General features: G+C 34.1%; 1 pseudogene; it reads right to left on the reverse strand.

The window, feature by feature from the left end:
- Positions 1 to 305: 305 nt before the first annotated feature.
- LOC101701712 (large ribosomal subunit protein uL30m pseudogene) lies at positions 306 to 981 on the reverse strand (annotated as a pseudogene).
- Positions 982 to 15,351: the final 14,370 nt, after the last annotated feature.

A 15,351-nucleotide genomic window follows, 5' to 3' on the forward strand; every position in this document is an offset into this window, starting at 1 on the left:
GGAAGAGAGAGCAGCAGCCAAGAGCCCAGTGGCTGCCATCTTTTGTATCCATCCTTGGGCTGATGTCAGTTCTAGGCCATCCTATCAAACTCTTGCTTTTATTTATTTATTTATTTATTTATTTATTTATTTATTTATTTATACTGGGGATTGAACTCGGGTCCTTGCACTTGTGCAGCAGGAGGCGAAACCACTGAGCTAAATCCCCGGCCCTACTCCTGCTTTTATTTACCAAGACATCAGGACTTGTTTCCTGCTCCACAGAGTTTTTTTGGTTTTCTGAGTCAAGGTTTCACTATGTAGTTTAGACTACCCTTGAACTATGTAGCTTGGGGCTGGCCTTGAACTCTCCATGATCCTCCTGCCTCAGCCTTCAAAATGCTGGGATTACAGGTGTCCACAGGCTTCAGATGCCACTGCACACCTAACTCCTGCTGCTCTTCAGGCATGTGTCAGCCATGTTTTCTTCTGTTGGAAGTCCTTGTGGCAGCTTCAGGGGCTGGATTCTTATCAAATTTTTAACCACTTTCAGTTTTGCATTTACTGAAGGGATATTCTTGTGAACTTGAGGGGTATGTGCTTTTTCTAATCCAAGCATCTTTATTATATCTTTTTCCCAATATGGACGTCTTTTTATACTTTTTATTCTGGTAACACTATGCAGTTTATGGGGCTGCTGTGGGTCCCCACCATATTTTTCATGATCTTCAGGTGAAGGCTGAAACACTTTACCTGGAATTCTTGATTTGGTAAATTTGTGATGAATCCAATCTGTACCCATGAGAGATTCCATACCTTTCATCACAGTCTGTAGCCTGCCTGGGGGCCCTTCAACCACTGTGCACAAAATCCCTGCCATAGTGTAGTATTATTTGCTTTCAGAGGCTGTAAGAAGTATAGAATAGATCCACTGGTGAAATGTTTTGGAAATGGACAGGTCCCTCCTTCTCTAGTGCAGTGGCTGATAAATGTCCAGCCTGATCTTCCACCTAAATGAGACTTCTTAGATAGCATTGTTTTAGGACTGTTGTAAAACAGAAACTACAACTATTGAATTGCATTTTTTGGGAAGATGTTTGCAAAACAGAGGGAATGATAAACTCCAGGAAAACTCAAGAATCTGTCAGTTCCTCTTTCTTGAGTCCAATGGTTTGAAGTTTATGAATACAAAACCTCAAAAGTGAAAGACATATTGCTCAATGTTGTACCACCTACCACTATGAGAAGCTTAATATATGTTACATGTTAAGGTTTCTATTTGGTATTAGGTGGGCTTTTTTTCTTTGCCCACTAAGTCAAGAGCCTGGGTGTGCATAGCAAGACTTATTAAATGGAAATTAAATGGAAATAGCAAGACAGGCTCTAACTCCTACTACAGTACCTTATCTTGCTCGATATACACCTCTGGTCTTATGGAGGGATTCTTATAATTATTGAATAAGAAGAAGAAAAGTTCAGATAGGCCCTACACAATTTGCCAACACAAAATACAAGTGGATGGCTGAAGCATTGCAGTCCCATTCAAGGTGGCCTTGAAAGCAAACCATGGAAAGAAACCATCCCAGTAGGCAGACTATTTAAGAGGTCTATTAAGATTGTCTACTTTATCTGGACAAGAAGAATGAATTCACATTGATTTGTTAGCAATTGTTGGTGTTTTGATTGTTTTGGTCAGCAGTTTAGAAAGAATAACATTGGAAGGTTGGTGACAAGGGGTCTGGAGAGAGTATAAATAAATAGACTTCTCAAACATGGTGTCTAGTGTGAAAATAATTGTATATAATGTAAATGCCCATCCAATGGCCCTACTGCAGAGGAGTCTGTCAGTAATCAGATGGACCACATGACATTTTCTCCTAATGTCAGCTGCCTGCTTTGACCAAATATTCTAGTGTTTGTTCTAGTGCTTTGCTCAGTCTAGGCAAGGTGGCCATGATCATGAGGATGGAGACCACACATGATATCCACAATCAGAAATTCCTTTTACCAAGGCTGAGCTGGATGCTGCTTCAGATTTGTTTCTACTTATCAGATGAGATTGGGCGCGTTCAGGGTGGTATGGCCATGGACTTATTTCTACTTATCAATTACAAATAAAACCACCATAGACCTGATATATTCATATTTATATCTATAATCATATTAGTCTTTTGGTAGGTACACAGTTTTATAAATATTTCCTCATATTCTGTGACTTGCCTACTAATTTTCTTAATAGCAACTTTCGTTGACATTTGTATTTTGATGAAACCTAAGTTACCATTTTTTTCTTTTATGGTTATTGCTTTGTTTTATCTTAAAAAAAAAAAAAGCCTTTGTCCCCAGGTCACACAGATTGTTTTCTATATTTCCTTATAGCAATTTTATAATTTTAGCATTGTGATCCATGTCAAATTAAGCTTTGTGTATGGTCTGAGTTTGGGGTCATTGTTTATTGTTTCCATAATGGATTTCTCAGTACTCTAGCCCCACTCATATACTCCATTGGGTTGCTGTGGAGCCTTTGTTGAAAACCAGTACAAGCAATAAGTCTAAGTCTGTATCTGAATTTTGTTCTATTATTTTTTGATCCACATAACAGACTAAAATGGATTCATTATTGTAGTTTTATAATAAGTCTTGAAGTCAGGTCATACAAGCCTTCTAATCAGACTTCTTTCTCAGAACCTTGTTGGATATTTTGAGTTCTTCATATTTCCATATATATTTTAAAATTAGCTTGTCAATTTCAATTTAAAAAATCCCCTGGAATTATGATTGGGACTGATTTTATTTTGATGTCTTACAAATGGATGAAGTGTGCCCTACTTTTCCTTTTATGAATAACTATTTAATTGCTAAATGTTATAGGAATTTGTTCAATTAAATTCTCATGAGACTTTATTACATTTTCTTCCTTTACATTTTCTGAGGACGTCATTGACCTGACAGTGTTTCCTTCCATGTATGGCCCAGGCTGAAAATATCAGTGTAGTCTGAAATGATTATCTTCTGCACTCAGCCAAAAATTTTGTAACTTCCACCTAGACAAACATTAGTAAAAACATTACACAGAGGAAGCTATAACAAGTGTCTTAGAAATAAATGTTTATAAATATTAAAAGGGAAACCTTATTTCTGGTCAGCCTAATGATCTCCATGTGTTCAACATTACTGGTGCTTTCCCATCGTGAGCTAGGTTTTAGTAATTTCAGTTAGGGTATTGCGGAGAGGAGCTGCATCAGAAGTGTTCAGGACTCCCTACTTGACACTATTCAGTCATAATTATATCCTTTTATACTGTGCTTACAAGGGCTGTACAGATGAATTTTTAAAATAATTCGGATGGAAGCTGTTTGAAACTATCTGCCTCTCAGAAGAGTTTGGTAGAACTATCCTGTTATTTAGTAGTTGCTCAGTCTTTTTGTTTCTTAATAGTTGTTCCATTTCCTAATGAATCACAATGACTTTGAATAAAGCATAATTTAAAAATGTGATCCAGACATATAATCTACCTCATAATGTATTTCATAAGGCATCAAATTCTGCACCTTGCTTAAACAGCCCTTACAGAAGTTCTGTTTAAGTCAGTGATTGTGTGTGTGTGTGACATAATCCAGAGAGGATTTTTTAAAAAACATTCACATAGAGCATGATCTCAGAGACCAAAGATAAATTAACTGAATGCAGAATATTTATGGTAAAAACTGTTGCCTGTGGTAGCAGAGTCACTTTGCAGTGGAACTGGCTATATATCCACCATTCTACACAACCCATATTTACTATGAGTACTCAATTTTAGACACCGTATTAAGCCTCTGGGATAAACATACTAATAAAATGCTGAACATGTCTTAGATAATTTCACAATGTAGTAGGAAAGGAATGTGTAACAACAACCAACTCTAATAATAAAATGTGACAGTTATGTACAGAGTGTTCTATAAGGCCATAGAAAGAGCCATTAGTACTGCCAGAGAGACAGAGCTTCACCAAAGAAGGGACATTTGGACTAGATCTGAAAGAATTTAAGTGAAATCTAAGTGAAACAGGAGAAAAACCTGTGCACCTTAAGTGTAGGATTAATTTTAGGATGAGTAAACTCTCAGTTCCATCACTGGCTTAGACATTATTTTCTTAAAGTGTTTTAAAAAAAATAAATCTAGATTCTGAACCTGTATCTTCCAGGATTATGTCGTCATGATAATTTTTATTTCTATTGCCACTTGTTATTTCTTCTGCTTTACTTTTGATGAGGAAACCAGAAATTCTCCATGGCAATTGAGGTACATAAACGTTTTAGCTCATCAATGATCCGAATTGCTGGACAGTATTTCCTCTTTTGCTCAAGTGGTAATAGGGTCAATGACTATGTTGCTGCTCAGGAACTATCTGTACCCCTTAGTACGTGTCAGTTACACTGATGCACTATTCTTCAGAGGACCGTGCTACCCTAGTCAGTTTACACATCTGAATGTTGTGAGCAACTCCTTTGTATTTATTGGATTACATAATTGTTTTTCAGAGAAGCCCAAAGAGTTATTTTACTTGAGACTTTATAAAAATGACATAAAAATATCTTCAGAACAATTAAATATACACTAAAACTTGAAAGATGTATCAGTTACCTTAAGAGTAATGATAAATACATCTTGCTTTAAACAATGCAGCCCTTAAGATACTTGAGGTTGGATTCACCCTTAGGCCTACATGGCCAGTGAATATCTCTGAGGACATTAACTCTCTGCTGTTTAGATTTTCTTCTGATTCATTCATTTAACCTTCTATTTTTTTTGAGTCTGAATAGTCACAGTCACTCTCTTGTATCAGAGACTTAAGTACAATTGTTCAATACTCTCCATTGTCACCTGTCAAGCATTAACATTGCATCAGCATCATTTATTCTTCAGCAAAATTTATTTCAGAGATATGAACAAAAAAATTAAGATTTTTTTCTCTAACCACTTGAAAGATACTTTTTATTACTCAAGACATTCTTTGGATTATAAACCCTCAGTTTCTTTCTCCCTCCAGTTCAAAAAATGCCATGGTTAAGATTTTTCTCAAATACTTTGGATTTCCTATTATTATTCTAGTAAGATGAATGTCCATGTCCTCATCAGGGGGAGACTAAATATACAAGGTAGATGCTGATGGACACACAATGAGGCCATCAGAGTGGGGTGGAGTTTGCAAGGGGATGAAAAGGGAATCACCGTTTCTTTCCTCCTTATGATTTATATTGCCTAATTGAATGTTTGAAGTGGCCATGTCTCTCTCTTGGGAGAGAAGGCCTATTGTCTTTCAACAGTACATAAAACAATCTAGGAGGTCTTCAGCTCTGAATGCCTATTTGGAGGCAGAACAGGATACAAGGAAAAAGGATTAAGGGGAGATGAACTAGCTGTGCATTGAATTTAGGATTATGAAATAGCTATTAAAGTGAAAGTGATATTTGGTGTTCATGACTTTTACCAAACTCATTGTGGTGGGAAAGGAGCCCTAACATGGAATACTGTACAAACAGTTGTGCAGATAATGCCATATAGCTCACCCATCTTTAGTGAAAAGCTCCACTGGGTACAGGTGCAGTACAGAAACCAAACCTTAATATCTTGAAAACCTCACTAACAAGGGCAAGTATTTCTTTAGATGAAATAAGATTTAGCATAGATCTCTAAGAAATGATTATTTGTCAGCTTGTTTACATAAGCTATTTCTCTCCCTCCACACTTACTTTCTAATCATTTTATAGACAATGAATGTGTTTCCTGTCTTCATTGATAGTCCTCTAAATAAGAAGAATTAGTTTTCAGGATACTCTAAATGGATCCCATCTTTATCTTTTTTTTTCACTAGTACCCTTTCTTAAAGCTTTGTAACTCTATTAGCTTATGTTGAAGCTACTTTCATTACAGAGAAAAACAAAGGAATACCCACAACGACCTAAAACCTCCCACTAGGTTCCACCAGTAAGAGTTTCCACCATTCACAGTAGCACCAAGCTGGGGATTGTGCCTTTAACACATGGGCCTCTGTGGATTTTCCAGCACTAACCCATAGCAGACACTGAGGCAAACTGTGAGGAGTATTGTGAGGGGTGTGCATAAGCCAAGAGTGAATACTAAGGACAGAGATGGTCTGATAGGGCCTGGGCAACCCATTTTTCTCACCACAGGAGTTAAAATGACTTCATAGTTGGAAAATAGTAAAATTCTTTATTTTGCAGATGAGGAAACTAGGAGTTAAAATGATTTAAGAAGTATTTTGTTCAACAAAGATGAAACCAGAGTACAGCCTTCTGGGGTTTCAATGGCTGGGTTATTGAGGTGGAAGTCAAACTGTGCATACACTGAAATTTTATTTTACCCCGCCAAAATAAAATGATCAAAGAAGATTCTTTTAGCTGGTTCTGATGATGCTATGTTATCTTATCCTTTAGTTCTGAGAAAAAACATTAAAATGTTGAATTTTCCTCTTGTTGTTCAGTGAAAATGTTCAGAGAAATGTGGCATTTTTGCCATCACTTTGGTAAACTTGGTTATTTTCCTATGACCATCTGTCACTAAACTACATTATTAAAGATATTCTTAACTTTATTCTTTTTCAATATAAGAATAGAACATGAAAAAACCCCACTGAAGTATTTTTCTATGCTTTAACTCAACAAGTGGAGAATGAAGGATAAGAAGAGGAATCCCAAAAGGATATACTTTAAATATTATTGAATCATGAAATATAAGTTAAGAACTTAATAGTTAGAAAGTTACTGCTATTTCAAAGATAAAGTCTTAAAATTTTTCTGTCCAATCATCTAAATGATGTATAAAGTTCCTTGATTCTCTTCTCTATTGTACTCTGTATTTTTAACTCTTGTACATGCACTAATTTAATTTTCTCTAATAATAATTATCTAGGATATCTTTGTAAAATCAATATATGTTCACTAGATTATTTAGACATGACAGGTAAAGAAAAAGGAAAATAAATATCACATATAACTTTCCTATATTTCTCTGAGAATTTATTATCGATCCTATTAAGAATGATGTTTGAGAAGTCATTATAACATTTTGAAATTTTTATGATATATGAACAAACAATTCTGGATCAAATAGACATACTTCTCTCTATTTCTCTTGTTAAAAGACAGGGGAAGGGTAATCTCATAAAACTGAAAATTTTTAGACAATAACCAACATATTCTAATAAAAAACACAACAGAAAAAAAAAAACACTACTCTGCCCTATCGTAGCAAAGAAAGATTCAATGGGAGCCTAAATTTCCACTGTTACCTGCTTTAATGAGGTGCCCCACTTGTCTACCAGGACAGTGTCAGCTAAGGCTGAAAAGGGAACTGGACTTCCATTCCCAGGTGGTGATAATTGGGCGCTGTCCTGTACAGCTTCAGTGGAGGCCATGTGAAGATGGCTGACTGTCTTCTGCTTCTGGGGATATTATAAACTGGGTATATGTATTTCTTAAAGTTTTGGAGACTGGGGAATCTAACCTACAGGCACAAGCACATTCAATATTTGGTGAGGGCTGAGTAGGTAGCACCTTCTTGGTGTATCCTCACATGGTGGAAGGAACAAACAAGCTCCTTCAAGGCCTCTTTCATAAAGCTACTAATCTCCTTCATCAGGAGATTGTGTCCTAATCACTTACCAAAGGCTGCGCCTTTTAAGACTGTTATCTCAGGGTCTCAATTGCAGTACATGAGAGGAAGGCCTGGCACACAAATATTCAGAACCCCGAATGGACTCATTACTCTCCAGCCATACAAAGTTTCATCCCCCAGTGTCACAAGACACCAAGTGGGAAGCCAGAACTTTTGCATGATCCAATGATAAGGAACTCTCCTCAACTGTGGTGTTAGTAGAAGTCCCGTGGGAAAAAGTGATGGGATGCTTTCCCCCTATTTCACCAGCCATCACCTCTGCTCAGCAATGATGAGATGTTCCTTCCAGTCAGGGTGACAAAGATGACTAAATGCAGAGCCAAGACTTTCACCTCCACATGTGAGAAGAAGAAATATTTATTATTTAAATAAGTCATGGAGTCTCATTGTATAACATACCAAATGTACATGATACAATACAAAATCTTTTACTAAAGCAAGATCCAGGAAAATCTCACTTTGGATGTTGAAAGACAATAGATGACAATACTTGGTTGACATAAACATTAGAATTCACAAATAAAGTTTTCAAAGAAACCATCATAAAAATGCTTCTGTGAGTTTAATTATGAGCATGCTTGAAACATAAGAAAATAAAGTCAAAAAAATAGCTAGACTATACTAAACTGAAATTTCAGAACTACAGATATATCGAAAAAAGAAACTCCATGGATATCCTTAACAGCAGACTAGACAGAACAGAGGAAATAACTAATGACCTTACAGAGAGAACAAAAAAATTACATCATCTGAAAAACAGCAAAAATCAGTTACCGAAGAAAAATGAAAGGAACTCAAGGACCTCTGGGTTATAACAAAAGAATCAACATTTGTATCATTGGAGACCCAAAAAGAAAGAAGAAAATAAATGACACTAAAAAAGTATTTGAAGAAAAAAGTGACTAGAAGCATCTCAAATTGGGGAAAAGATATAAACCTACAGATTCAAGAAGTCCAAATAGGCTAAATCCAAAAACAGTTGCACAGATGTGTCAACCTTAATTATAGTTGCCTTGTCTTTTGTTATAAAGATTGTTTCTAACTTTGGGTAAATTATGATGCATAGAGAACTAAATATCATGTAGTTATTCTGATAGATTAAAGATGAACATGAATCTTTCAGTTTCCCAGTAAAGGAATGAAATCTATTTTTCACTTCCTTTAATTAAGTCTTATGACTCCTATCCTATAAAATACAGTTTAACACTGTGGGAACTCCAGGTCTATCCTTGAAGAATAGCACCTTGAGTTTCCTCTCTAGGGATGCTTGCTCTGTCTCTCAGGACACAGCCATCATGCTCTGAGAGACCTAAACCACATGGAGAACCACAGCTCCCAGCCAGCAACTTGCATATATTTCCAGCCATGTAAGCAAACTCCCATGGACATGCTGGCTGAGGCGAGCACCCAGATGACTGAAGTCTTGGTCAACATGATGTGGTGCGGAACTGCTCAGCCAAGCCAGTTAACACAGGATGAGACATAAAGATATAGACGTCTTAAGTCAGAAGCTGTGAGGTTTTCTGTTATTAAAATTTAAAATTTGTTTTCTAACAGATTTTGATGACATGGGAAAATGTTGATTTTAATAGTAAGATAAATGCAGAGAAGTAACAAAGTGTGATTGATAGTGTTTAAAAACATGATAAAGACAATGTAATTTAGCACTTCATTTGTACAGATAAGACCGGAAATAGACATCTTGATTTCATAACTATATGACTAAAAGGATGTATGATTTGTCATTAGGGGTTTAGAAATTTAATTCTTTAAATTTCTATGTTTTTTACCTTATAATTACCAAGTAATGCTAGTTGTAAGAGAAAACATTTTATATATTCACCTTCTTAACAATAGAACAAATCTGGTAGTTTAAAAATACAGTACGTATAATAATAAGTAACTCTCCATTTGGAAGATAAATTCAGAATTCTGGATTATATATTGAAGTAACATAATTTAGACAAATTCAGTTATTAGCAGGGACAACACTTTTGTGACATTAATTCTAATTTAACTTTTCTATGATAACCAAATATTCAATTTTGAAAGTAGTGGAAAAATCATACTTCTGAGTTAAATCCATAACCAAATGACTTTGTTTTAAAATTATAATTGTTTTAAAACACAGATGTGTTAATAAAAAGATTTTGAAATACATTATTCCTCTAATCAGAATGCTCAGAATTTTCAAGAGATATATCACATGGAATCACAGACAGTAAGACCTTGAAAAGACTTACGTTTTCTAAATAACCTCTCAATGTATAAAGAAATAGCAATGCATAGAGTTTAGTTTATAAACAGTCATTACTTGAGAAACGACCCTGTCTAGCTTTGAAGGACAATTGTGAATGTTACATAACTTTGCACACATAACCAAATTAGATGTGTAGTTTCTTTATTGGGTGATGATTCTAAATAATTTCCACATATGCCATATCTTTTCAAGCACCCCAAGAATTTTTCTGGCATTAAAATGAAATTCATTATTTCTGTTATAAATGTCATGTACAAGACACACAGTATTTTATTGGAAGGTATTGATTTCCTGGCCCTATACAATTTCTACTGAGAAAGACAAACAACAATTCATTTACTTAGCCAAAAAATACTTTTTTACTGAGAACTCTTTGGTGATCCAGTCACTTTAACAGGTTCTGAGGATACACAAGTATATACAGCAAAGTCTCTGCTCATATGCAATTCATATTCTGGAAAGAATAAAAAGATAAATATACAAATAAATATACAATAAAGTATCAGATGGTGATAAAAAACTTAAGTAAGAGAAGGGAAGTATATGAAACAGAATGATGTAGGAAAATCGTTGTAAGATATGTATATGTGAGTAAAAGCCAAATGATCTGAGAAACATAACTAAGCCAAATAACTGGAGAGCTATTACCTTTTTTGAGAAGAAAAGTGATAAAACTTGCTGTCTAAATTAGAAGCCTAGTTATGATGTAAGAATAAAGAAATACTGAAGATTAGTCAGTTCAGAGGTTATTACAAAACATAAGAAAATTCTGGTACTGGTTACAGCCAAAACACCAGAAGAAGAAATAGATATAATATGCTTTGCAGAGATAGATAGATAAACCTTTCAAGCTAGTGAGGAGTTAAATTTTAATTCATCTTTCCATTTTCATTAATATCATCAACTATACCATGATACTGTTCACCTATCACTGTGATAACATAGATACGTAATACTGTGCTGAACACTTTACATATGGCATGTCATCTAATTTCCTAAAAAGACAATTACAAAATAGTTACTCTTATTATCCTCATTTTTAAATGGTTTTGTTATTAACTTCTGTAATTTTTATTTCTTGACATCTGTGTTATTTTCTTCTGCATTCTTTGATTTCATTGCCTAACCTCAATTTATGCAACTATATATGTAATTTACCATGTTTAATATCATTTTTCTCTGGTGGAGTTCAGTGAGTTCAGATTTTGTTTAATAACCATGGAGTCTTATTTTAGTTTTTTTGTAAATGGCTAATATTTTCTAAAGTTTTCATCTATAAGGTTTAACAAATCTGTATTGGTGGTGACTTATTGTGATGAATTGTTTCCTTTTGTGTTGTACAATAATCTCAATTTACTCTTATTACTTGTTTTTTGTTTTGGCTTGTTTGTTATAGAGTTTATTTTTTAGGCTACTGTTTTGGAGCTTACTCCCATGTATGCTTCCTTAAATGCAAGGTGTGTTTTTAGTGAAGCCCACCTTGCTATACTGCTCTACCTTAAAGCTCGATGTAAGACTCACCTTGACCATATAATGTAACTTCCAGCTGTGGCCGAATGCTCCCATCACTGCTGTTGCTCTCCCTCTCTGTCTCTCCTATCATTTAGAATGAGGATACTTTTTTTTTCATGAAATGTATGCAATAATAATGGCGCTCGAAGAAATTTCTATAATCCCACAGAAATAATCCACAGATATTCAAATCACATGACCATTTAAAGTTTTACATCTCTAGCTAATCCCACTACCTTACTCTAATGTCAGTACTCTTAAAATAGAGAATATTTTCTCATGTATGGTCTACCAAATTTTTCATGTGAGATGGATTACTTTTCTTGGATTTATTAGTTGCGGTTTCATTTTTTTTTTTGGTACCAGGGATTGAACTCGGGTCCTTGTGCTTGCGCAGCAGGCGGCGAAACCACTGAGTTAAATCCCCGGCCCTAGTTACTGTCTCACTTAATGAAATATTTATGCAGTTCTCTAGTTACTTCCAAGTTTTAATTTTACAATTTTAATTTTAAATTCAGATATTATCATAGACATCTAAAATAGTAACTAGAAATACGTTACCACTAGGGAAAATTCATTCAAGTGTAAAATATTTGTTTAAATGTATAGCATGATTTTATAACAAATACAAAATTGTTTTAATGACAAAATTATTTTCTACTTGTCTACATTTCTATTTTATGACTTTTAAAATAATGAGAATAATGATAGAAAAATTTTGACTTTCAAATAAAAATAACATTCCAAAACTTCTTTGCTATGGAGGATATTTGATATTGAAAGATGAAACAACACAAGACATGCATATTTCTTTGACTATTTTTTAAGAAATTAGATGACCTTTTCCCCAGTCTTATTTTATAACTCATTAAGTGTACATTTAAACACCCTGAGCCACAAAAATAGCATGATTTCCATTTATTGTCTATCAGCTTTTAACCTATATTTAGTGTTCTAAAAATATTTGCTGTAGATTTGTCTGACACTGCTACATTTCATTAGTTTTAGTGAGTCACTTCACAAGCCAAATTTTTATTAATACATAATTTGAGTATATATTTTTAAATTGTCTCTGAAAGCAGATATATCTATGCAAGTAATTTAGTAAAACTTAATCAGCAAGTACAATGCTTTCCCCAAGATTGTTTTTTTAAAAATCAAGATTTCAAGAGTTAGTTTCCAAAACAATTGTTTTCTATTAAATTTTCCAAAGAATTACTCTAGAAATGTCTCAGGTAGGCCAAAATAATGTCAAAACAACTTTTAGTTTTTACTGTGGCTATAAACTATTCAAATCTGCGTGGATTAATTTAAGTGTGCCAAATAAACCTCAAGTACTTAAAAATCCTATTTTCTTTTCTCAAAATTGATTCACAAAAAGATGTTTTTTCATTTGTACTTTTTCTCTCAATTATAAAAGAAAGATTTGTCATTTGGTGTAACTGTTTGCTTTCCAGACATAACTGACTACTCATTAATTGAGTATTGTGTAAAAGAGGTAAGATATCTGAATCATACATAGCATTTTAGAAAATTCAGTTCAAGCAGCGACACTGATGCAACTCTGCTATATAGGAGATGACATACACTTAGAAAGCAGCTCTCTTCACTCCTAGGTTTCTTTTTTTGTTTCACTGTATTGTGTGGTGAATTAAGAAGATGGGCTGAGCGTGGTGGTGTTTGATCATAATCCCAGCTACTTAAGATGTTCAGGGCCAGTCAGGGCAATTTAGTGAGAGTCTGTCTCAAAATGAAAAGTTAAAAAGGCCTGGGACGTAGCTAAGAGCTCCCTGGGTTTCATTGCTAGTAACAGACACACACACACACACACACACACACACACACACACACAGCTGGCCTGAGGAAATGAAGTCATCACCACCATTATCATCACCATCTACCTTTTGCTGAAGACTTACTTTATGCTTGAGTTAAATCTCACAACATTATCTTTATTACATTGATTAATCCTCACAAGAAGTTATCTGAGGCTTCAGGAGATGAAATTCGTAGATCCGGAGAGGCACAGCTGACAGCTAATTGCATAGATGTGTTTGATATCATAGCTCTAATTAGGATAATTTATAGTCAATCCCTTTTTCTCCCTCTTATCTCTTTGTTAGTCCCTTGTCTTTGAACTACACATAGTGTTTTTCTTCTTAGACCCCAAACGGTTGGACTTAGTCATATTAATTACACTTAGTTTTAATATTTGCTCATCTTTTTTTTTTACCTCAAAAGTATCAAGGCTTAGTATTTAATTTTTTGTGCCTTCATTTTTTAGTCTATTTTTGTTTTGAAATGAACATTGTGTCATGCAGCAAACTCTTGTTTAACATATTTAACATTTATTTTCCATAATGTCTAGAACCCTGAAGAAGAATAATTTGCCATTTCAAAGTTTTTACTTCTTAAAAGGTCTTTTCTTGTACATTAAGTGACTATAAAAATTCTGGCTCCCTGTTACTAAATGGATATAATTTTATTTATCTCATGTGCCAAACAAATTTCACTAAATCACATTTAAAGACATTTACTGGAGTGGTTTTCAGCTTTTTTCAAAATACCTGAAAAACCAAACCATGTTCTAAATGTTTTAAGGTGAACTTTAACGCTACTTATCAACACTGTAATTCCCCAGATCACATTCCTTTCTCTCCTATTTCTAATACACCTTAAAAAAAACAATTCGCTCCAGTTTGATGAAATTTTTGTCATCACTCACAACTTTAGAACAGCTTAATCCAGAGGGATCATTAGAGTTGTTGTCTTTACTTCCTTTCTTGGTGACCTTTGACATTATCCAGCATCTTAATCCTTGAAAGATGCTGCTCTTTTGAACCTTATGACATCATTCTAGCCTAGATTTCCTTTTAAACAAGTTCTCTTTTCTCTCTTGTGGCCTTCTCTTATTTTGGTTATTCTGCAAATACCAGTGTTTCAGAGTAGCATCCTAAACTTGTTCTTTCTACACTCATGTGTATCTCTTCAATTTATTAATTTTTAGAAACCATTAAGCACTAAATCTGTAGTTTTGATAAAAGCCTAATTACTGAGCTCCAAATGATTAGCCAACAAATCTATTTAAAGCTATAATCACTTTAAACTCAACATTCTCAAATCTAAATTCTCTCTTTCATATACATATATATATATATACACCATGTATACATGTGTATGTATACATGTGCATGTGTTTTGTATACATATATATGTAAAATCTATCGATCAATCTATATCTCTATTTCTTTATCCTTGTTATAGAAAATCCCTGGAGATTTTCTTACTCTTTATTGTCTATTTAAGACATTAAAGTAGTTTTTAGACTTTTAAATTATTTATATTTAATATCATTTCTGGCTGATTCAAAACTTCCATTACTACTAACACTGCCTTAACTCAGAATTATCAGAACTTTAAAATTAGTAGAAAACATATGGGAGCAAAATGGCTATGAAAACTCATATATAACAGATCAAAGGATGTTTGTTTTGACAGAGTAGGAATGAAATAAGATTGAAGTGCCATGCGTTTTATATTTCTCTTACCTTGCATTGGGACTTCTGAGACATAACTATGGAATCTGGGACTTTGATAGAAATACTTAATTTTTTCTAAGTGATAATCATAGTTATAATAATTCTCTTAAATTCTACACACTACATGATCACTTTCTAGACAGTCTAGAGAAGGCATAACTTTAGAATCATTCTAGCTCATTGGTTGCCAAGCATTAGAGAAAAAAAGGAGCCACATAATGGAAATCTTATGATGTTGAACTGCTGTATTTGGTAATGTGGTTGTAGACATTTTTCTTGTTATCAGAGAAAGAATTTACAAATAAGCAGGGATAAGACTATAATGAATCTCATGATACTAAAATTGCAGATAAGAATATTAGCATATAGATGGATAGAT

Source organism: Heterocephalus glaber, unplaced genomic scaffold (genome assembly GCF_053883595.1).
Source record: "Heterocephalus glaber isolate CG9 unplaced genomic scaffold, H.glaber_assembly_v1.0 deba00001572, whole genome shotgun sequence".
Classification (NCBI taxonomy): Eukaryota; Metazoa; Chordata; class Mammalia; order Rodentia; family Bathyergidae; genus Heterocephalus; species Heterocephalus glaber.